Source organism: Triturus cristatus, chromosome 10, assembly GCF_964204655.1.
Source record: "Triturus cristatus chromosome 10, aTriCri1.1, whole genome shotgun sequence".
Taxonomy (NCBI): Eukaryota; Metazoa; Chordata; class Amphibia; order Caudata; family Salamandridae; genus Triturus; species Triturus cristatus.
In genome coordinates this window covers 197,028,908-197,051,497 of record NC_140593.1, presented here as the reverse complement: position 1 = coordinate 197,051,497, position 22,590 = coordinate 197,028,908, and the positions used below count along the sequence as shown (strand labels likewise).

Below are 22,590 nucleotides of genomic sequence, written 5' to 3'. Positions count from 1 at the left end.
TTGCCGCTGACTTCTTTTGACGCCGACTTCATTTCCCTGCAGGTGCCCCAGCCGCCGCTGAGCCGCCCGCCAGCCCGCACTCGATTTTCCCGCCACTGCCTCCCTGCGGCCCCCCCCCCTGCCAGCCGATTGGCTCCCGCCACCCAGCGGACCCTCCCTCCCGGCTCCCTTCTTATGACACCCCCATGCACGCGCAGCGTTGACACGCAGCGGGCACGCCGATTGTGCGCCGAAGGCGCGCCAAAGGCAAGCCCGTGTGCGCCCGTCCCCGCCTGGACCGCGCCCAGCGCCAGAACCCCTGGCCCCCGAGGATGCCAGCCCACCCGCCGGACTTACGACGCCGCCACCCTCAACGTACTCAACACCAGCCGAACCCCCGGCTGCTACCGAGCCACCCCGAGACGCACCCATGGACCCTTCATCTGCCACTCCTGCAAGTTCTCCGGCATGCGGACCTGCACTGCACCCGCCAAGCCGACCCCCAGCAGCAACCACCTCAAGTGCATCCTGCTCAACACCCACTCCGTACACAGACACGCCGTGGAGCTCTGGAACCTCCTCGACTCGACATCTCCAGACGTCGCCTTCCTCACGGAAACATGGTTGAACGCCTCCTCAGCGCTCGACATCGCCATCCCGGACGTCTACAAGATCACCTGGAGGGACCGCGTCAACCAGACGGGAGGAGGCATCGCCATCGCCCACAAGAACACCATCCTCATCACGACCAACACCGACGACACCCTCACAGCCGCCGAACACCTGCACTTCCAGATCCACACCGACCCCAAGACCACCCTCAGAGGCACCCTCATCTACAGACCCCCGGGGCCCCGCACACAATTCAGCGAAGACATCGCTGACTTCATCAGCCCGCACGCCCTCCCCTCCGCCGACTACATCCTCCTCGGGGACCTCAACTTCCACCTGGAGAACAACGACGACCGCAACACCACCACCCTGCTGGACAACCTCGCCAACCTCGGACTCAAGCAGTTGGTGACCACCCCCACCCACTACGCCGGCCACACGCTTGACCCCGCCTTCTCCTCCAGCAAGGACATCTCCTTCAGCCACGCCACTGGGCTCCACTGGACGGACCACAGCTGCGTAAGGAACACAATCCACCACCACCAGCAACAGGCTCCACGCAGAAGCTGGAACAAGATCACAGCCGACCAGCTCGCTGCATCCCTGAGCCAGAACCCTCCCGCCAGCTCAGCGAACCCCAACCATGCCGCCATCAACCTCTCGAGGTGGATCAGCAACTGCACAGACGACCTTGCCCCACTGAGGACCCCTCCCAGCAGACCCGGCAGCAAGAAAGCATCCTGGTTCACCGACGAACTCAAGAGGCGAGCCCGAGGCGGGCTCGCCTCCCCCAGTTGCGCAGGGCGCCTTATTGGCTGAGTTTCCATCTCTGCCAGCCTCAGCTTCTCTAGCGCTTATGGGCAATTTAAAATCTGGGTCTCCGCTTGACCCCTGCCCTGCTAAGCTCCTGGGTAAACTGGCGGAGGTGGTTAATCCGCTGGCGCACCCTCTTCTCAACCTCTCGTTGAGTCTGGGAGAGGTGCCGCCAGTATGGAAGCAGGCAATGGTCATCCCGTTGCTTAAAAAGCCGGGACTTGACCCGAAAGCCCCAGCCAATTACAGGCCAATTTCGTTGCTGCCGGCTCTTGTAAAAATTCTGGAGAAGCACGTTCAGTCGGTGCTCTCCAATTTTCTGGAGTCCCATGAGCTCTTACATGACTCCCAGTCGGGCTTCCGTTCACATCGCAGCACCGAGACCGCGCTCCTTGAGGTTTCTGAAACCATTAAAGGGGTGTTGGATACCGGGGGCAAAGTCATGCTGGTGTTGTTGGACTTGTCGGCGGCTTTCGACACCGTCCCCCACGAGGGCCTGCTCGCAAGACTCTTTGAGATTGGTCTGCGGGGGACGGTGCTCAAATGGTTTTCTTCCTTTTTGGCCGGCCGCCGGCAAACGATCTGGACATCATCTGACACCGCCGTAATGCCGCCTCTGGGAGTCGGGGTCCCTCAGGGCTCTATATTGAGCCCGACCCTTTTTAACATCTTTATGACCCCTTTGGCGGCGGTGGCGGAGTCATTTGGTGCCCGGATCGTGTTGTATGCCGACGACACCCAGCTCCTCTTCTCTTGCGAGAGAGGGGCTGACTTTGACGGGGAGAGTATCCAGAATTGCCTTGGGGCTGTGTTCGCATGGTTCCAACTGAACAGCCTCAAGTGCAATTCCGACAAATCGGAGGTACTCTTCTTCGGGTGCGATACGGAGCCTTGCTGGCAGGCCTGGTGGCCCATCGACATGTTCCCTCCGTCCGGCTCTTCTCCCATGGCTAAAAACTTGGGGGTTAAGATGGACAAGGGGCTGACGATGAAAGCCCAGATCTTGGGGGTAACCGGTACTTGCTTCGGCCTGTTAAAAATGCTGCGGAGGTTCTTGCCTCTCTTGTCCGAGGAGCACAGGAGGCTGACGGTGCAGGCTCTGATAGGCTCCAGGTTGGATTATGCCAACATTCTTTACCTGGGCCTGCCAGAGTATCTGCTACAAAGGCTTCAAGTTGCACAGAACGCGGCGGCCAGGGCCATCTTTGGCCTAAGTAGACGGGCCAGCGCCTCTGGGTTGTTGGTGACGTTACACTGGCTACCCATCCGCAAACGGATTGCCTTTAAGGCTCTGACCTTGGCCTACAAAGCGCTCCATGCTGTGGGAGCTAAACATCTCCAAAAGAGACTGACCTTTTACCATCCGACTCGCTCGTTGAGGTCAGAATCTCTACTTTTGGCGGCTGTTCCGCGTGTGAAGAGGGCTCGCCTTGGGGGCCGCTCTTTCAGTCTGTTGGCCCCACAGATGTGGAATGCACTACCGCTCCCTTTGCGGGGGGCGTCTACTCTCCTTGATTTTAGAAGAGGTCTCAAAACCTGGCTGTTTTCCCAATAGGTCTGCCAGTAGTTTTGCTTTCTTTTTGTTTATCTTTTAACCTCTTTTAGCTGTGTTGTGTTATTCTGAAATCTGTTCCCCTTACCTAAAAGCGCCGGGACACTCTTTTTGAGTAACCGTTGCGCTATACTTAAGAATAAATAACATAACATAACATAACAAGAGCTCCAAGAAGAACTGCCGAGCCCTCGAGAAAGCCTGGCGCAGAGACCCGACACCAGACAACATGACCACCCTCAAGCTCACCACTCGAAAACACCACCAACTGATCCACACCACCAAGAAAACAGCATTCAAGGAACGACTGGACAACAACGCCCACAACAACAAGGAACTCTTCAACATCGTCAAAGAGCTCTCCAACCCCAGCGCCGGAAACAACGACATCACCCCATCGCAAGACCTCTGCAACTCACTCGCCTCGTACTTCCACAACAAGATCGCAGACATACACAACAGCTTCAGCACACAGCCGACGCACCCTACGACCGCACCAGCACCCCCCACCACCACCCTCCGCGCCTGGACCCCGGTCAACACCGAAGAGACCATACACACGATGAACTCCATCCACTCCGGATCTCCAACCGACCCCTGCCCTCATCACGTCTTCAACAAGGCCGACTCCGTCATCGCACCCCATCTCCGGGACATCATCAACGCCTCCTTCGACACCGCAACCTTCCCGGAGAGCTGGAAGCATGCCGAACTCAGCGCCCTCCTAAAGAAACCATCAGCCGACCCCACCGACCTCAAGAACTACCGCCCCATCTCGCTGCTCCCGTTTCCTGCCAAAGTCATCGAGAAGACCGTCAACAGACAGCTGGCCGCCTTCCTCGAGACGAATGGATCCCTCGACCCCTCGCAGTCTGGCTTCCGGGCGAACCACAGTACCGAGACCGCAGCCACTGATGACATCCGAGCCCTGCTCGACTACGGCGAAACAGCGGCCCTCATCCTCCTGGACCTCTCCGCGGCGTTCGACACTGTCTGCCACCGCACCCTAGTGGAACGCCTCAGCAACGTCGGAATCCAAGAGAAGGCACTGGAATGGATCGTCTCCTTCCTCGCTGGAAGGACACAGAGAGTCCGCCTCCCCCGTTCAGATCAGAAGCCACCGAAGTCATCTGCGGCGTACCACAAGGATCATCACTCAGCCCCACGCTGTTCAACATCTACATGAGCCCCCTTGCGGCCATCGCACGCCAACACAACCTCAACATCATCTCCTACGCCGACGACACCCAGCTGATCCTCTCCCTCACCAACGACCCCGCCACCGCCAGAACCAAACTACACGAAGGGATGAAAGACGTAGCCAAGTGGATGAGGAACAGCCGCCTGAAACTGAACTCAGATAAGACGGATGTCCTCATCCTGGGATCTTCGCCCTCCGCCTGGAACGACTCCTGGTGGCCCCCTGCCCTGGGCAGCGCACCCAAACCAACGGACCACGCACGCAACCTGGGCTTCATCCTGGACTCCTCCCTCTCCATGACCAGACAAGTCAACGCCGTCTCCTCGTCATGCTTCAACATCCTACGCATGCTACGGAAGATCTTCCGGTGGATCCCCACCGAAACCAGGAAGACGGTCACCCAGGCCCTCGTCACCAGCCGACTGGATGTCATGCCCTGCGGTCCGAAATGAAGACGCTCCTGTATATAAGGACCCTTGATGCTCACGAACGCGCTTAGCGTTCTAGCTGTGAGCTCTGTTTCCGTCCTGATTCACGTTGCCTGACTTCCGTTTCCTTGTTTCCTGTTTCCGCCCCCCTTGCGGGTGGAGAATCCTGTTTGGATAGCACTACCGCGTCTCCTCGCTGATTCCTGTCACGAAGAGTTCTGTCTGGATAGCACCACCGCGTCTCCTCTCTGAGTCTTGTCGAGTCGCCTTGTATCCAGCTCTTTATTCAGCAGGGTCAAGCACGGTGGTAGTATTTCTTCGTACCCGTTGATTTGCCCCATATCCCGCTCCGCTCCCTTGGCCTGAAGTCCACTTCCTGTTATCCCCGTGTTCTGTCCCGCAGTCCGTTTGTTGAGTTTCTTGTTCCGTTCTCTGTGTTCCGCCCCGCAGGTCACCCCCTTTTTCATTGCCGGGTCTATCCTCACCTTGTATGTCTGATTAGATATCGCCTCCATTCCTGCACGATTGACATTACCCCTCGAGGATCGTCACCTCTCCGTAGTGTAGCTGAAGGGTTAGTTCCATCTCCCTCTTGCTTTTTCCTTATTCTCAGTAGTGCGATTGGTTCTGTCCTCTCAAACGGACCGGGCTTGGTCTATGAGGTCAGCCTCATCTAAAGACTTGGTCTTCGTCTACAGACGTGTATCATTCTCTTGCTCGTCAGCAGGAGCGAGAGGCTTGATGTTCATTGGGGGATACTAGCGTGGACCACAGTGCCTTGAACTTCAGTACAACAGAAGCACGGTAACAGCGTTGTGCGCTGCCTTTTACTTTACCTTGATTATGATAAACAACGTGAAGGGTATTAAGTAATGTTTTATTCTTTTGGCAGATCTTCTCCTACGCCCTAGCTGAACACCTCTCATTGCATACATAGTGGACCCTAGATGGAATGCTTTCCTATGTAATTATAGAAATCTCATAGGACAGCTGGGGTGAGTTATTCTTCTTAGTGATTGAGTGCATATTCTCATTAGGACATTTTCTTAACCCCATGTCTTCTTTTGTATAGGATCCTCTATGTTGAAAGCATACACGCTGATATATCTGATGTGACCAAACAGTGGTAGGTGTGGTAAACAGAGTTAGTTAAATATATGGTTAACACAGTGACTACTGGGGATAACACAGCTCTTATTTTTACAGCTGAGTATTGTCTCACCAATTCCTGACCTGTCTTCAGCCGCGCTACAGGAGCTGACCCCACCTTCCCTTGTTTTGTTTCCCTGTTTTCCCCTGGCGTGTCCTCCGTTACTCTAGTGTCTGATAGAGTCGGAGGACCGTAGGGGAAGGCTGAGGCATTCTCTTCAGTATCCTGACGCTCCTGCAGAAGGTCCTGATATTCCTTACACTGGACTACGGCAACTCCCTCTACGCCGGAACCACTGCCAAACTCCAGAAAAGACTTCAGCGGATTCAGAACGCCTCAGCACGACTCATCCTGGACATCCCCCGACACAGCCACATCTCCGCACACCTAAGAAACCTGCACTGGCTCCCCGTCAACAAAAGAATCACGTTCCGACTCCTCACCCACGCACACAAAGCTCTCCACAACCAAGGCCCAAGATACCTCAACGACCACCTCAACTTCTACACTCCCACCCGCCAGCTTCGATCGACCTGCCACGCCCTCGCCGCCGTCCCCCGCATCCGAAGAGCCACAATGGGAGGAAGATCCTTCTCCTACCTGGCCGCCAAGAGGTGGAACTCCCTCCCCACCCACCTCCGCCTGACCCAAGACCACCTCGCCTTCAGGAAGCAACTCAAGACCTGGCTGTTCGAGCAGTAGCAGGCCCCCCTCCTCAAGCGCCTTGAGACCCTCCGGGTGAGTAGCGCGCTATACAAATGCTTGATTGATTGAACTGCCCCGAGGGACTTGAGCCTGATCAGGTTGAGTTCTTGGGGACAGGGGGACCTTCCAGGGAAGATCTGAGTAAGGAGCAACAGTGCTGCCCCTCTCTTGAACCCCTCAGACAGCAGGCTGCTGCTGAGGCTGTTGGGAGTGCTAGTGGGTCCCATAAAGTTTATTGGGATGAGGGACTCCTATATTCTGAGGCTATAGATCCTACCCCTGGAGCCACCAGGAGGTTGGTAATACCTCAGAAGTTTAGGGGGTTCCTCTTGACCCTAGCACATGACATCCCTTTAGCAGGACACTTGGGCCAAAACAAGACCTGGGACAGGCTTGTTCCACATTTTCATTGGCCACACATGTCAGAGGACACCAAGGTGTTTTGTCGCTCCTGTGTCACTTGCCAAGCCAGTGGCAAGTCAGATGGCACAACAAAGGCTCCCTTATATCACTACCTGTGGTGGGGGTACCCTTTGAAAGGGTGGGGATTGACATTGTTGGTCCCCTTGACCCTCCAACAGCATCTGGGCACAGGTTTTTCCTGGTGGTAGTGGATCATGCCACCAGGTACCCAGAAGCAATTCCCCTCAGGACCACCACAGCCCCTGTGGTGGCAAGAGCCCTCATTGGAGTTTTCTCCAGAGTGGGTTTCCCTAAGGAGGTTATATCTGACCGAGGTACCAACTTCATGTCAGGGTATCTAAAAGCAATGTGGAAGGAGTGTGGTGTAAACTACAAATTCACTACTCCCTATCACCCACAATGCGATGGGTTAGTTGAAAGGTTCAACAAAACCCTAAAGGGAATGATTAAAGGCCTCCCAGAAAAGCTTAGGCGAAAATGGGACCTTTTACTTCCCTGCCTTCTGTTTGCATACAGGGAGGTTCCACAGAAGGGGGTTGGCTACAGCCATTTTGAACTTCTGTTTGGGCACCCTGTAAGAGGTCCATTATGTTTGGTGAAGGAGGGCTGAGAGTTACCTCTCAAACCTCCCAAACAGGATGTGATGGACTATGTACTTGGTCTCCGCTCCAGGATGGCTGAATACATGAAGAAGGCAACCAAAAACCAGGAGGCAATCCAAGAACTACAAAAAACTTGGCATGACCAAAAGGCTGTGCTGACTGTGTACCAGCCAGGACAGAAAGTGTGGGTGTTGGAGCCTGTGGCCCCAGCAGCTCTCCAAGACAAGTGGAGTGGCCCCCATACAATTGTTGAGCAAAAGGGAGAAGTCACCTATCTGGTGAATCTTGGAACTCCCAGGAGCCCCCTTAGGGTGCTCCATGTCAACACATTGAAACCATATGTTGACAGGGCTGACATGGGCTTGCTCATGGCAACTGATGAGGAACAGGAGGAGGAGAGTGACCCTCTCCCTGACCTGCTCTCACAGAACCCTGATGATGGGTCAGTAGATGGTGTTGCTTTGGCAAGCAGCCTCACTGACCATCAGCAAACTGAATGCAGACAGGTTCTGCAGCAGTTCAGACATATGTTTAGCCTGACCCCTAGTCAGACTTCCTGGTGCACCCATGAGGTGGATACTGGAGACAGTCTGCCTGTCAAGAGTAAAATCTACAGGCAACCTGACCATGTCAGGGACTGTATCAGGACTAAAGTCCAGAAAATGTTGTGGTAATTGAGCCTTCAGATAGCCCTTGGGCTAGTCCAGTAGTACTTGTGTACTCATATCCAGGGTGGTAAGAAAGAAATGAGGTTTTGTGTAGACTACAGAGGCCTCAATGCAGTCACCAGGACTGATGCCTATCCAATTCCCAGGGCAGATGAGCTCATTGATACTTTGGCCTCAGCCAAATATCTGAGTACATTTGACCTAACAGCTGGCTACTGGCAAATCAAGTTAGCTGATGATGCCAAGGCCAAAACAGCATTTTCAACCCCTGGTGGGCACTACCACTTTGTGGTGATACCCTTTGGTTTGAAAAATGCACCTGCCACTTTTCAGAGGTTGGTGAACAAAGTTCTGACAGGTATGGAAACTTATTGCTCAGCTTATCTAGATGATATTGCTGTCTTTAGGTCCACCTGGCAGGATCACCTGGTCCACCTCAGAAATGTTTTGGAGGCCCTGCAAAAAGCAGGCCTCACTATCAAGGCCACTAAGTACCAGATAGGGCAGAGTCAGGTTGTGTACCTGGGCCACCTTGTAGGCGGAGGCCAGGTTCAACCATTGCAGAGCAGCAAAATCCAGACCATAATGGAATGGGTAGCTCCAACCACCCAGACACAGGTGAGAGCCTTTTTGGGCATGACTGGGTACTATAGGAGGTTTGTTAAGGGATATGGATCTATAGTGATGCCCTTAAATGATCTTACCTGAAAGAAAATGCCAAAAAAGGTTCAGTGGACAGCTAGCTGTCAAAAGGCATTTGAAGACCTATAGCAGGCCATGTGCACTGCCCCCATCTTACAGAGTTAGACTACACCAAAAAGTTCATTGTCCAAACAGATGCTTCTGAGCTGTGTGTGGGAGCTGTACTGTCTCAACTGAATGATGAAGGTCAAGACCAGCCAGTAGCTTTTATAAGCAGAAGGCTGACCCCTAGAGCAGAGGTCTTCAAACTTTTGTAGGTTGAGCCCCCCCCAGCTGAATTTTTTTAGATGTTGGCCCCCCACAACCTGACTGAAATTTTTGGAATCGACCACCACGCGCATATTCCGGGCATAGCCAGCAAATAATGTTCAATACAATAAGAGTGTTTAGTTAATGGCAGGTTTGTGAGTGGGTGTGGTGAAATGACAGAGGCTTATTACACAGCTCAAAACACCACTTTCCAAGATAAAATGTGCGCAAATTGTTTTTACTAGGATTCTTTGTTTCACCACCAACATAAATGTGACAGGTGTGCCTGTTTTTCAGAGACGGTCAATCTGTGGATGGATTTTTGCTACTGCCATCCTCAGGTTGTGCTCCACGTCCAATCTTGAACGGTACTTAGTCTTTAAAACCACAAGTGCTGAGAACCCAATCTCACATAAATAGGACGAGCTGAAAGGCAAGAGAGTTTTGATAGCGGTTTCTCCCAAAGCTGAATATTTTGCAGACATTTTCAGCCAAGACAGGGACTGTAAGGTAGACAGTGTTGTCAGATTTTTCGAGCACTCCCTAGTTTAGAGCTGGTATACGAAAACCAAATCTTCTCTAGAAATCATTACCAAACGTTTTAGGCAGCATTATAATAGGATAATTGCCCACCAACCAGTTATGGATCTGAAGACAGTTGAAAGTCCACACAGAGGGCGCTGAACGAACACCTAATTGAGAATTCCGTTGTGGTACGATAAGTTGCTTGCCTGAAGCACGTCGGGCTGATGATTTTAAAAAAAATAGACCTAATAATAAATTAATGATGTTGTCTATTTTACTTCAGAGTAATGTTGTCTGACAGACTTTGTGATGGCATGGACATGTTAGGGATTTTGGGTGCCCTGGGCCAAAACTATTTTGGGGGCCCTTGTTCAGTACAGCTTTGAGTTTAAATGATTTACTTTCAGCTCTGCCATACCCTATTTAGCCAGGCTACTAACGGTGCACAGGCACTGTAGTCGAAATTCTAAAAGCGTTTACATCTAATATTCAGAGATAGTGATGTGTTTTCACTTTTGTAACAAAGCAGCAGCCGACTAATTTTACAGTGAATAATATCTGTGATATCCTCCAATTTCTCATATGTGAGGACCCGCTTGGATCTAACTTTTTTATGGTTGTTGCATGAAAAAAACACATTTCTCTGCAAATAGTAATAGACTCCCTCATATCGATCACATTAAAAAGAAATTAAACAAAACTGTTTGTAAGAATCTGTTGAGGAATTATTCCAGGCCATCAGGGCAAAAACAGAACTGTCTCTATCAAGGGGCCCCTGGAAGGCTGGATTGCAGTGCATTTAGATGTCTCCTTTTGTAATTTAGCACAAAAACCTTGATGGGGTACGACACGCCCATACTTGTGTACAGGGGTGAGTGAGGTGACCATATGAATTTGGGTGCGCATTTTAGTGCAGAGTGGGAAGAATGAATGGGGTGGGCTTATTTGAGTGAGATTGCAGATTGAGCAGTGAGGGGGACAGGTGTGTGAAGTATCACATGAGTACAGGTTGAGTAGTGTGCTCGTGTGCAGGGTGAGGTACAGGGTGAACAGCGCCAGTGCATTGTGAGTGCAGAGTGATCACTGTGAGTGGAGGGTAAATGGGTGAATGGTGTGAGCGCATTGTGATTGCTGTGAGTGCAGAGTGATCAGTGTGAGTGGAGGGTAAGTGGGTGAATGGTTTGAGGGTATCGGATCAGTGTGAGTGCAGGGTGAGGGTAAAAGTGAAGGGCGAGAATGAGGAGCAAGTTGTCTGAATGCAAGGTGCAATCCCAGACACTTGAAGTAACTCAGCATGTTATTGACGGCAGCGTAGGGTTTCAAATGTGTTAAACTATTATGACAGTAACCAGGGATCAGGGTGGAGGAAAGAAATAATGTGCTGATCCCTCAACAAACTTCCAGTCTTATGATTAGGGTTTCCAGTTCATTATTTTGATGTCACAGGCAGTATAAAAATAAGCAGTCACCTAAAGCTGTATTTTCAGCACTTGTCTGTGCATACTTTGAACAGCAAATATAAATAGAAAGAACTTTTAATTGTTGTCTAGAGCTGCCTGAATGATCCATGACTGATAATAAAAGGGAACAAAGACAGAAAAGTCACATTACAAATAAATACATACTTCTTTATTTATAACCATATTTCCTGTCAAGACAAGCAATTTGCAGGCTGTTTAAACAACACATGGCTGGCTGGCATTTTGTGCGCCTGCCTGTAATTTTAAAAGCAACTTTCAGGGACGTTTTAAGAATTTTGTGGGCACTGGGCCAAATGTATTTTGGGGGCCACTGTTTGGACCAGCTTTGCTTTTATGATCCAGTCTCAGCTCTTTCATGCCTTCTTTGGTCATATACTAAATGTGTGTACATCTGATATTCAAGGATAGTGATGGTGTTTTCAGTATGTAACACAACAGCAGTCCACTAATATTACTGCAAATAATCTCGGTCAACCCTCCCATTTCTCATATACGAGGTCCTGTACTGATCTGAAATAAACTTTTTATATGGATGTTGCATGACACAAACACATTTTGTCTGCAAAATGTCTATAATAGACTCTTACACATTAAAAACGAATGATAGAAAAACCCTATTTACAACATTGTGTTTACAAAATGTTAAAGGTCATGAGACCAAGACTTTAGAACAGAGCTGGCTGTTTCAATCCCCACCCCCCACCCCCTTTGAAAGGCTGGGGCCCTGGGCCAGAGCCCACCTTGCCCATGCCTTAAAACGTCTCTGGAAACTTTGTCTCCTTTCTGGAAAGAGCTAACTCTCCCAGGAGGGGGTTAATTCATAGAGCTGAAATGCTTCAGCTGCAGTGGGAGGCAGGGGGTCTCCTCCGCGATGATATCGAAAGCGAAGAGTCTTGTTGGATTGCTTTCGGTTTTAGCAGAGGAGACATCCTGCCTCCCACTGCAGCTGAAGCATTTCAGCTCTATGAATGAACCCCCTCCTGGGAGAGTTAAAAAGACAAAAGCATGGGCACGTAGTGCCCCATCGATTTCCACTCCCGCCCCCCTCCAACCATTACGGGAGTTCTCCAAGAAGACTTGGAGTGCGCGCCCCCCCTGAGATGGTGTCACGCCCCCCCAGGGGGGCGCGCCCCACAGATTGAAGAACTCTGCCCTAGAGAGAAACGTTGGTCAGCTATAGAGAGGGAGGCCTTTGCTGTGGTGTGGGCCCTGAAGAAGCTGAGGCCATACTTATTTGGCACTCACTTCATAGTTCAGACTGACCACAAGCCCCTCCTATGGCTCAAACAGATGAAAGGTTAAAATCCTAAACTGCTAAGGTGGTCCATTTCCCTACAGGGGATGGACTATACAGTGGAACATAGACCTGGGACCCAACATGCCAATGCAGATGGAATATCAAGGTATTTCCACTTAGAACACGAAGACTCAACTAGTCAAGGTTAGTTTAATGTCCCTGCATTTGGGGGGGGGGGGGTTGTGTAGGGGAGTAGGATCTGCACTTATGTTGCCCCCACTTTTCTCTGATGTTACAACTGGTTTCTGGCTATAGTCTGGCTGGGTCCCTGCTAATCAGGGCCCCAGCCTCTCTGTTCTCTCTAAACACCTTGGAGTGCATATTAGATGCACTAGTGATTGGATACTGTGGTACCTTATGAGCCCCTAGTATATGGTACCTTAGGTAAGTACCAAGGGCATAGGTACTTCACAGGCCTACCAGGGGCTGAAGCATGTATTATGCCACCCCTGGGAAGCAGACTAAATCTGACACCACAGGCCTGCTACTGCAGCCTGGGTGAGGTAGTGTTAGCACTCCTCACTGAGGTATAGGTTCCCTATATCTCACCATACAGACACATATAAACCTATCAGTCACCCCTAAGGCAGGCCCTCTGCAGCTGGCAGAGTCTATTTTCTGTGGCTGTTTGTGGATGCGGTTAAACCATACACTCTTAAGTGCATTATAACCTACCGGTAAATTCTAACTTTGGAATGACTGCATCAAAACATGTCGTGTTTGGTGTCAAACAACTTGGAATCATACCCCCACACCAGTAACTGGTGTGGGAGTATGATCCCACCCTTCTAGAGGGGAAGACATGTACCTACTCTGGACATACGGTAGAAATCTGAAAGAGCCTGGCATCACAAAATGGATGCCACCAGCACAGACAATGGGCTGCCCTCCTGCTGCTGACTGAAACTCGCAGTGGAGGAGGCCCAACAATAGGCATCCGGTCACATGGAGGTGTAACCACCTTCCAGACAGGATTTAGTGTATTGGGGCTGGGTGGGTGCACTCCTAGAGTGCTTTGAAGTCCTGCACTGGGGGAGCAGTAGGCTCCTCTGTGCATATGCCAGCTCAAACCGGTTCAGGGGCTACCTGCCCCTGCTCTGGCGTGAAACTGGACAAAGGGAAGTGGGTGTAACCACCCACTCCCCTGACCCTCCCATAGGAGTGGTCATAGAGCTAGTCCCTCCCTTTCCTTTAGTATAAGATAGGGAAACCTTGCCATTGCAAATCAGATATCCCTGGACGACGCTCTACAAGAAGAATCCTGGACCTTCGACGTTCTACTACCTTTGGAGGACAGAAGAATCTCCCTTGGAGTCAAGGAGTGACTCCCCTGCTTGGCAGGCACCAAAAACTTGAATCAACGGTTGTAAACTTTCCCGCTCCCGCTGGAGTCCGAAGTCCCTGCAGCCCTGGAAGTAGATTTCCTGACTTCTCAATGGCCATTGTGAGTCCCCAGCAAAGCTGAAGCGAGTGGACCCCACGAGTGACGAGGAGCAGCAATACCCGGGTACCGTGCACTATTGTCGAGTGCAACCCCTTCACGAAGTTCTACAAACTTGTGCATTGGACCACGTATGGCCCAAGCCTCCAGCAGGATTTCCCTTGAAAATCAGAGGCCTCCCTCGTCCCGAGTGACCGTGGGCTCCTGTGAAGCGAATCCTCATGAGGCGTCTTTGCGATCTCTTGCCCGTTGGCTTATGGGTCCCCTGAAGACTTCCTTATCAAACCAAAGGGCTTTCCTGGTTGCTCCAGGCCTGCCCTGACTTAGCCTCACTGGGTGAGTCCCTCAGACCTTGCTGGTCTGCACCGCTGACTTTCTTCACTTTCCACGAGACTTGCTGCTGCCAAGGCTTGTTGGCTCCAATCCAGTTGCCGACACCTCAGTAAGCTGCAGACTTTGTGGGTCACTCCGAATCCAGCTCCTGGTCATCGTCGACGCCTCCTGGACCTTGTGGCTGAAGAGTCAAAACACCCTTGATCACCTGAAATCACCCGACTTCCGTGGGCATCCATCTTCCTGGCCCCGGGTCACTGGCAAGTGACTGTGAACACTGTCCCTTCTGCTTTCAGGTCTTCTTCATCTTGAATCCAGCCTTGGATTCCACCGACACTTCTCCAGTCTTCACAAGCAGCAAAACTTCTTCGGCTTCCATTGAAAACGACGACGCGACCCGACACCAAAAGACACCTATGCACCCGGCTTCCCTGGGTGAGGTAACTTGTGCACTCCGGTGCTCCTGTGGGTATTGGCCCTAAAACTACTTACCTTGTAAGTGGCTTGCTTGTAGACTCTCTAGAAGTACCCTAAAACTTTAAAAATCCAAACGCGACTTGCTCCATTGAAATCAATAGGGAACCCGCGGGTGTGTTCTCACACTGCACGCGTCTCCCGTGGGTCCTTTACTTACCTGCCTTGGGTGGATTAGTGAGGCCCTAACAATTCTACAGGCCCTAGGCCTTGTCCCCTTACAAGTCGACATTCCTAAACCTCTTTTTTAGTATATGGTCTGGTACGCCTTAGGGCCCCAGCCATATTTGTGCTTAACTTATTGTAAAACCTTTGATATTTGCATATGTTCCTGACTTCTAATCTCACAAAGAGATTAACAGAGTGTGTCTAGTAATAAATACATATATATTTGATATATATACCTGTGTGGTGTCCTTTCATTTGGTAATTCAAGAGATTATAAGGTAAAACAAGCTGCATTACATTCCTCTGAGACTTAGCCTGAAGGCTGCTCTCCACAGCTACCACTAGGATAGCTTTCTTTAAAAGGTTGTCTTAAACCTATCTACCATAAGAGTCGAATTGGACTGGTGCAAGGTGGCCACGATAACTAGTGATCAACATATGCCAGGCCAACCTCTCACAGTGTGGAATTATGTGGTTAGGATTGGGACTGTGTGGAGTGGAATAGGGTGGTGTGTACTGTATTTTTGTGTAGTATAATTATGTGGTTTAGTGAATAGATGGGGGTGAGAGCTGCAGAGAATAGAAAGTAAGGAAGATAGAGAGGGATAGGTGGTTTGTGCACTAACTGGTGAGTGATAAAGAGAAGCAGAAAGAGGGTGTGAGAAAGAAAGATGAAAGCAGGTGGCAGACTCATAAAGAGGGAGTGCCTGTGTACGCAGAAGACACCCGAAAAAGAAGAGGACATGGATTTGAGGAACGGAAACCTTGAAAAGGCATGGGAAAGAAACTGTGCTTGAAAACCTGACGTTATCCATATGAGAAAGGCGGGAAGAGTGCATGAGAGGGGTGAGAGAGTAAGAGAGACAGGGACAAGTGGTAGAGGCACCCAGCAGTGGGGGGAGTCGTGAGGTGGACCAGTGCCAGCGCAAGGAGGTACAGGAAGGTAGCATGTGAGAGTAGGCAGTATAGAGAGGAGATAGGGAGTGTGAGGAAGGGATGAAAGGGGCAGTGGGATTGCGAGATAAGTGGGGGTATTGGCGGTGTGAGGGAGAGATGAGAGGGGCAGTGGTTGTGTGGGGGAGATGATAGGGTTGGTGGAAGTGCGAGAGAGGGAGGGGTTGTATTTGAATTGTTTGTTATGGAATTGTGTGGTGTGGAGTTGTGTAGCAGAATTATGTGGTATGGTGTGCTGTGGAATTATGTGGATAGTAATTATGTGGTTTTGGGTGTAGTGGAATTAAGTGGAGTGGGATTGTGTGTTGGAAAGACTGGGAGGGCTGGGTCAGTGTTAGTGAAATGGCAAACCCTGCTTGCCACGCTGGATGTGTTGGCTAAATGCAAAGATTTGAATATTGTATCAAGAAATTGGTATCAGTGTTTTATTATGCAGAATTTGATCAGCTACTAAGTACTTAAATCTACAATCTATTATTGACGTATTTAATGGTCATCAGTGAAAATCAGTCAGGAGATCCTGAGGCGATTGTTATCCACCGAAGGACTGGAGACAATAATCATGAACTCATCTCTTTCTTATCATCATGTCCAGTTCCTCAAGGAGAAGTAACAGGTAAGGATTAACTTCACTGCCGACACCATTACTCTATAATCAGAAACTTCTTAAGGTAAAGAACCCTTGGCAAACATAGTGCAAGCCAATTGACATTTAATCAGCAATTTTGATTGCTAATCCGCAAAAGGTATGGAAATTTTGCATTATCTTTATCAGTAACAATGGAAGAAGGTCTGCAAAACTATTTATCATGGTGTTCCCATTAGCCTGTGCGAATGTTATTTACATACAAGTGCATCTCAAGTAGAGGGGGCAGGGAAGGGTGGGGGTTCAATAGCTGCTCTTGGCCTAACAGCAGAGCCATCTACGAATTCAGAGAGTCATTCACCACAGCAGGCAAAGGTCAGTTATGGAATTAGTAGTTTTAGTAGTGCTTAGCTAGACAGTAAAAACTCCATCTTGCAAACTTCTGAAGATAAATCTTTGATAAAAAAAAAAAATTCTATGATTGTGTTTAGTTTAACAGTTTCACGTATACCAACATTATTATAATACCCTCTCAACAAAGAAATGCTCAAGAACAGTAGTTAGACACGGATCGTGATTCACCCTCTTCTCAAATTTTTTGGGGGTATTTTTTGTTTTTCCCTCTCCCTTTTTAGAAGAAATATGGAAATACAGCCAGTGATGAAAGCTGGTATTGGCTGCAAGTTACACCAACTTTTACGTTGTTGGACTTGGCCCTTTTTGCAGGGTCATCCCTAAACCTTTTGCCTTCCTCCTGTTTTTTTTCTGACCTGTTGTTGGCTGTTTTATGACTCTGGGCACCTTTCCACTGCTGATTAGTGCTAAGGTGCATATGCTCTCCCTATGATAAAATGTTGATGTTGATTGGTGTCCATGTTTGGCTTATTTGGTTTACTATCAGCCCCTAGTAAAGTGCACCAGGAGTGCCAGGGCTTGTAAATGCAAATGCTGCTGGTGGGCTTGCAGCACTGGTTGTGCCACCCACAGAAGCGGCCTAACAAAATGTGTCTAAGGTCTGCCACTGCAGAACCTGCGTGCAGTCTGGTACTGTCATGCTGACTGCGCAAGTGCACCTACTTGCCAGTCCCTAAACCTTCCCTTAACTACATATTAGTCACCACTCTGGTAGGCCCAAGGGCAGGGTGCATTGTAGGCATAAGGTGGGACATGCCCTGATGTGTGTGGCATGTCCTAATAGTGAATTACAGCCATTTACGTTTTTCACTATTGAAGGCTACCTGCTCTCCATAGGCCAGAATGGGCTGCTGGAATTACTACACGCTGTAATCCCAGCGGACTCAGAGAGCATGGTAGAAAGTCAAGTTTAGTGTGCCTGAACTCAGAATAATAAAATACTTCTTTTAGTAAAGTTTATTTTAATATCCTGTGTTTGTAAATACTACTTTTAGAAAGTTAGTATTTACTTGCTTAGCCATTTCAGTCCGCCTCTGCTTTGTGTGTGTTTGCTGCCTAGTTTCAGTGAGGGGCAGGGCTGGGGAATTCCAGGAGACAGGCTGGCTGCCAGGTGGTGGGTAGAGAGATTACACCAGGATGAGTGGGAGGAGTACACCTTGACTCTGAATAGACCTGTACTCTGCCACCACAATGCTGGCTCCGCCCCCTGTGGAGCGGCTGATGTCTCTGCCCTCTGCACTGAAAGAAAAGAGCAGAGTCACCACAACAAAGTGCTCCAGAACCGGACTGAGCCAGGCACAGGCCCCCTGGCGACAAAGAACAAAAGAAACTGTGTATAAAAGAAGGAGCCCTGCTCCTAAGAAATGAGATCCTGTTTATGCCAAGAAGAACCTCTGCCCGAAGAGAAGGACCTGGGGAAATCTGCATGGAGGAGTACGAATTTCGTTGCGTGCACTGCATCGCATTTGGGGATGCAGTGCACGCAACAAAATTAGTTTTATTAATTTATATGTTAACTTACCTGTAAACCTTCATAATCCATAGTTTACTACCCCCACTCTGCCCCTCCCCCTCCCCACGTCACCGCCCTGCAGTTACTCCTACTACCGACCGCGGCTGGCTGACAGGTCTAACAAGCACACAGAAGAGTTTAAAGATTTACAGTGATTTTAGATGAGGGGCCGTGGTGGTTGGAATTTTTTCATAATATTTTTGTTTCGGGTTCAAAGAAAAGCTGTACAGAGAACAGTCAAACAGAAGGAAGACAACACATGTGTGATACGAGGGACTTTAAGGCTTTGTATAAATCAATATTTTAACCGCACCAACCATAAGGTTGATGTGTCTAAGAGGGATGACAATAGCTCCAAATGGATTATGGCAGTGCGTATGTGTGTCATTCGTGTTGCCTAAGTGGGCATCCGTACTGGTTGCAGATTGACCATATGTATCAGGATTATTAGTGGAAGTATGTGATGTTGCCTCCAAATGTAGCAAGGTGAAAAGGCTATGGTAGGTCAGTTGAACACCAATAGACCTTTTACTCAATGTTCCTCATCCTGTTAGTTGGAGGAGTAAGTGCAGCAGTTGTTGCATACTGCTACCATTGTAATATTGACTTTATTGCAGGGATGTTGGTATGTGGTATATACACCATAAAGGAGACATCAATAATACTACTACTCTACTGCAGTCTACTCTATTCCTCTTCACGCCACCCCATCTACACCATGACATCCTACTCCACTCTCCGCTACACCACTCTACTCCTCAATGCCATGCCACTAACTTTTAGCCATGGTGCTGTACAACATGGCTAAAAGGCATTGGATAATCAGATAGCTTTCAAACCTGTGAGACCTATTGGCTTTGCCCATGCTTGTTTATTGTGCATTTATCTACCAAGATGTTGAATGTGGCCTATCTGTGCTGCTCCTGTTCTGGAGCAGTGTTTTTCACTGTACACTCACTGCTTCTCTTCTGCACCGAGTTAAAAATGCTCATGCTATTTATTCAGCAAAACTATTATAGTCTCTCTGGCTGCTCTCTGGTGGCTTAGACAATCTTTTTGTCAGGCGGGTCCAATCACGTCCTATTTATGAAGTAGTGTCATGCATTTGTCTAATCTTCCAAAGCCCTAGCGCTCCATTTGTATGCTTAATAAAATAAAAAGGAAAAAAGATAATTGTCAATCAGTGTTAACTAACGCACATAGAAGCTTGACATTCGCAGCACTCTTTGTCACTGTAAATACGCGCACAGATACTTGGCATTCCCAGCACTATTTGTCACTGTAAATACGGATGTCTCTGGCTGGCGACAAAGAACAAAAGAAACTGTGTATAAAAGAAGGAGCCCTGCTCCTAAGAAATGAGATCCTGTTTATGCCAAGAAGAACCTCTGCCCGAAGAGAAGGACCTGGGAAATCTGCATGGAGGAGTACGAATTTCGTTGCGTGCACTGCATCGCATTTGGGGATGCAGTGCATGCAACGAAATTGGTTTTATTAATTTATATGTTAACTTACCTGTAAACCTTCGTAATCCATAGTTTACTACCCCCACTCTGCCCCTCCCCACGTCACCGCCCTACAGTTACTCCTACTACCGACCGCGGCTGGCTGACAGGTCTAACAAGCACACAGACGAGTTCAAAGATTTACAGTGATTTTAGATGAGGGGCCGTGGTGGTTGGAATTTTTTCATAATATTTTTGTTTCGGGTTCAAAGAAAAGCTGTACAGAGAACAGTCAAACAGAAGGAAGACAACACATGTGTGATACGAGGGACTTTAAGGCTTTGTATAAATCAATATTTTTAACCGCACCAACCATAAGGTTGATGTGTTTAAGAGGGATGACAATAGCTCCAAATGGATTATGGCAGTGCGTATGTGTGTCATTCGTGTTGCCTAAGTGGGCATCCGTACTGGTTGCAGATTGACTATATGTATCAGGATTATTAGTGGAAGTATGTGATGTTGCCTCCAAATGTAGCAAGGTGAAAAGGCTATGGTAGGTCAGTCGAACACCAATAGACCTTTTACTCAATGTTCCTCATCCTGTTAGTTGGAGGAGTAAGTGCAGCAGTTGTTGCATACTGCTACCATTGTAATATTGACTTTATTGCAGGGATGTTGGTATGTGGTATATACACCATAAAGGAGACATCAATAATACTACTACTCTACTGCAGTCTACTCTATTCCTCTTCACGCCACCCCATCTACACCATGACATCCTACTCCACTCTCCGCTACACCACTCTACTCCTCAATGCCATGCCGCTAACCTTTAACCATGGTGCTGTACAACATGGCTAAAAGGCATTGGATAATCAGTAGGGGTGGGCGGAATTTGCGGAATTAACCTTCGCAAATTATCGCGAGAATGTTTAAAATTATCGCAAACAAGCAGAAATATCGCGAAGATGCGGAAGTTTTTTTCCGGCACGTTCGCGAGATTTTCTGCATGGTTGCGGGTCGCCAACTTACCCATGTGGTTGCTTGCGGGCGCGGCCATCTTGTTTTGAGTTGTTCTCGCGGTGCATGATCGCGAGAAGAAAGACGTGATCGCGCGACGCATGACGTCACTGCGGGCGCGAACTGTCGCGAGACAGCGCAAATGGCTAAAAACAATACAACATCTCATGGAGAACGCGACCGGATCAAGAAAACTTGTCAGCGAACGCAGGGATTCAGGTAAGGCGATCGCGCGCGCGCGAGAATGTATCATTTTACAGCGCGAGCAAGAAACAAATTATCGCCAAGCTGCGGAAACCGGAATTTTTGACATTTTCGCGCTCTCCGCGGAACGCAAAAATGTCAAATTATCGCAATTTCCGCGAACGGAACGAAATTTTTGCCCAGGCCTAATAATCAGATAGCTTTCAAACAGGTGAGACCTATTGGCTTTGCCCATGCTTGTTTATTGTGCATTTATCTACCAAGATGTTGAATGTGGCCTATCTGTGCTGCTCCTGTTCTGGAGCAGTGTTTTTCACTGTATGCTCACTGCTTCTCTTCTGCACCGAGTTAAAAATGCTCATGCTATTTATTCAGCAAAACTATTATAGTCTCTCTGGCTGCTCTCTGGTGGCTTAGACAATCTTTTTGTCAGGCGGGTCCAATCACGTCCTATTTATGAAGTAGTGTCATGCATTTGTCTAATCTTCCAAAGCCCTAGCGCTCCATTTGTATGCTTAATAAAATAAAAAGGAAAAAAGATAATTGTCAATCAGTGTTAACTAACGCACATAGAAGCTTGACATTCGCAGCACTCTTTGTCACTGTAAATACGCGCACAGATACTTGGCATTCCCAGCACTATTTGTCACTGTAAATACGGATGTCTCTGGCTGGCGACAAAGAACAAAAGAAACTGTGTATAAAAGAAGGAGCCCTGCTCCTAAGAAATGAGATCCTGTTTATGCCAAGAAGAACCTCTGCCCGAAGAGAAGGACCTGGGAAATCTGCATGGAGGAGTACGAATTTCGTTGCGTGCACTGCATCGCATTTGGGGATGCAGTGCATGCAACGAAATTCGTTTTATTAATTTATATGTTAACTTACCTGTAAACCTTCGTAATCCATAGTTTACTACCCCCACTCTGCCCCTCCCCACGTCACCGCCCTACAGTTACTCCTACTACCGACCGCGGCTGGCTGACAGGTCTAACAAGCACACAGACGAGTTCAAAGATTTACAGTGATTTTAGATGAGGGGCCGTGGTGGTTGGAATTTTTTCATAATATTTTTGTTTCGGGTTCAAAGAAAAGCTGTACAGAGAACAGTCAAACAGAAGGAAGACAACACATGTGTGATACGAGGGACTTTAAGGCTTTGTATAAATCAATATTTTTAACCGCACCAACCATAAGGTTGATGTGTTTAAGAGGGATGACAATAGCTCCAAATGGATTATGGCAGTGCGTATGTGTGTCAATCGTGTTGCCTAAGTGGGCATCCGTACTGGTTGCAGATTGACCATATGTATCAGGATTATTAGTGGAAGTATGTGATGTTGCCTCCAAATGTAGCAAGGTGAAAAGGCTATGGTAGGTCAGTCGAACACCAATAGACCTTTTACTCAATGTTTCTCATCCTGTTAGTTGGAGGAGTAAGTGCAGCAGTTGTTGCATACTGCTACCATTGTAATATTGACTTTATTGCAGGGATGTTGGTATGTGGTATATACACCATAAAGGAGACATCAATAATACTACTACTCTACTGCAGTCTACTCTATTCCTCTTCACGCCACCCCATCTACACCATGACATCCTACTCCACTCTCCGCTACACCACTCTACTCCTCAATGCCATGCCACTAAC

At 48.9% G+C, this 22,590-nt stretch overlaps 1 protein-coding gene and 1 non-coding gene across 4 annotated transcripts in view; one reads left to right on the top strand and one right to left on the bottom strand.

Moving 5' to 3' along the window:
- Positions 1-22,590, top strand: part of LRRC72 (leucine rich repeat containing 72) — a 201,635-nt gene that overhangs the window by 141,761 nt on the left and 37,284 nt on the right. The gene's annotated exons all lie outside the window — the stretch shown is intronic.
- Positions 16,263-16,396, bottom strand: LOC146789204 (U8 small nucleolar RNA). Its single transcript, XR_014970214.1, has one exon. It is a non-coding gene; the product is annotated as a U8 small nucleolar RNA (small nucleolar RNA).